Consider the following 2,500-nt stretch of genomic DNA (forward strand, 5'->3'; position numbering starts at 1 on the left):
TGGGGTTATAGAAAAAAATTATCTGATTAATTGATTAGTTGATTGACTGACAGAGAATTAATCGCCATTTATTTTTTATAATCCATTAATTGTTTAGACTCGAAGGGGGAAACATCTCTGCTTTGTTAAATGTGAATATTTTCTGGTGTCTTTAGTCTTCTATGACAGTAAACTGATTGTCTTTGGGTTGTGGAATGTTGGTCTGGACAAAAGAAGACATTTGAGGCCGTCAACTTGGGCTTTGCGGAAAAAGCCCCTTTTCACCATTTTATGTGACATTTTATAGACTATAAATAAATATAGAGCAAACGACTAATCGATGAGTGGAGAACAGTTAGTTGCGGCCCTAGAAGGAATAAAGATGACCCTGTTAATCAGGTGGATTTCATCCAAATGAACAGATGATGTGTTCATTAGCTAAAGAGGCTGTGTGGAAAGACAGGTGGAATGATTTGGGAATACAGCAGATACAGTATGTAGGACTGAGCAAACAGCTTTGTCTGGATGTTTTGTATGTTAGGATGTTTTGTGTATGATAACTGTAGCAGATGTCATGTTTTGTGTCTATAAAGACACAAAAATAAAATCATACAAAGAAAATAAACCGCACTGTAAAACGACACACCCAGAAAACAACTGCGGCCGCGGAGTTCGTAAAAAAAAACTGCCGATGACGCGCTTGGCGTGACGTGTGAAGCGTGAAACGGCGATACGGCCTGCATGCACGTCATGTATGTTTATAAAAAGGGTAGGCTACATCAAATCAAGCAATCTGATTGATTCATAGTGGTTATGTATATTGAGCATATACCACGGCTATGACGCGATTACTTTGCACAATTCAGTATCACTCTGCGTCTGAAAGCCAATGTGCTTCAGATGCGGTACGGCTCCGTGCGGATCCAGTAAAACTGCTGGAACAGACCATGTTAATGTTAATAGATGGGCAATCCATGCGCTACAGAAAAAAACACACACCTGTTCTATTCTTTGTCAGATCCCGCGTGCGTCTGACAGATTACATGGGTGTGGGTCTGTTCAGGCAGGAGTCGTGACGCAGCATGTGGACATAGGCCTTGACAAGAGCGTGCAAGCAGTGCTGCAGACCGGTTCGCAGAATTTATTTTCCCCAGGAACCAGGAAGACGGAGGCATGGACCACCACCCCCCCACCCCCCATGGTTAAATTTGCTGTGAAATCCATTGCTCGGTTGTTAAGATAATTATTGTGTTTTACAACTACCAGATAGCTCAACCAGAGATGATAGCCTGTGTTGCTAACTAGCATCATTCAACATTCATCTGAGTGCCATTCATTTGATGGGAGAAAAAAGACGTGTGCTGTGACCTCATACTTTGACCAATTTGGAAAATGTCAATTTGTGCTTAGCTCAGCTACGACTTTAAGCGCTGTGAGGGAAATTATAAAATTCCGCTGTGGACATTAATGGGTTAAGCTCAAAAGCTTTCCAACAGTTTCCTCCTCGGCATGCCTGGTCATGGCTGATTGGGGCTTGAGGAAGGGTGTGTGTGTGTGTGCGTGTGTGTGTGTGTGTGTGTGTGCGTGTGCGTGTGTGTGCGTGTGTGTGTGTGTAGGGGGGTTTTAGTGGGGGTTGGAGCCCAGAGGCGCTCCCCGTCCCGTGAGCTGCACACCTGCCCCGCGCTGACCTCAGTGCTCTGCTCACATTTGGTTCCAGTTAAAAAGAGTCCGCCTCTCTGTGGGAACGCATGGGGGGGGGGGGAGGGGCAGGGGGAGGGCTTGTTGAGGTTGGGGGGGGGGGGGGGGGGGCTGTGCCTCTTTATGTGTGTGGAGAGACCACAACACGCTAATCTATTTCACATTCCCAAAACCAATCAGCCAGGAGATTTCCACTCAGGCAGAGGATTGATGGGGGCGGCAGGGGGGCTGAAATATGGGGGTTGGGAGGGGTACAAACATTTATGGAGTGCTAAGTGTTTGTGCAGCTCTGTATATATACACTTATCCATGACCCGACGTGACTTACTGTGAGCCGACATGCAGCACAGTGTTTACTGTTACGGCCCCTTTCCTTTATTCTTTATGGAGCTGGTTTATGATATGAGATGATATAAGCAGCAGGCTCTGTCCATGTATTCCATTTATTATTATTTATTGTATATTTTGCCGCCTGGGAATAAAGAACTACATCACCCATGATTGCTGGTGGTGACGTCACTCACTGCGTGCGCGCCCTCCTAGCATGTCGGTAATTGCCTTAAAAGGACACTTCACCAAAAAAGAATGCTTATTTATTTTTGCACATGATGTCACACATATCCGAAAAATGGAATCCAAAAACAGTTTTGAGAGATGACTTGAGTTAAGTGTGGACCAGTGATGTCATAAGAAGGCACTGAATCATTTGGTACAGTCTTGTGATGACATCACTGGCCCACACTTAATTCAAATCAACTCTCAATAACTGGCGGAGCTGACTCATCATATATCTTATACATTATATAATACATACATTATTACA

General features: G+C 44.5%; 1 protein-coding gene across 1 annotated transcript in view; it reads right to left on the bottom strand.

Annotated features, from left to right (window-relative positions):
* lrig3 (leucine-rich repeats and immunoglobulin-like domains 3) overlaps positions 1 to 2,500 on the bottom strand; it is a 79,155-nt gene that overhangs the window by 19,402 nt on the left and 57,253 nt on the right. The window lies entirely within an intron of this gene.

This window comes from Poromitra crassiceps (assembly GCF_964638095.1).
Source record: "Poromitra crassiceps genome assembly, chromosome: 2".
In the NCBI taxonomy this organism is placed as follows: Eukaryota; Metazoa; Chordata; class Actinopteri; order Beryciformes; family Melamphaidae; genus Poromitra; species Poromitra crassiceps.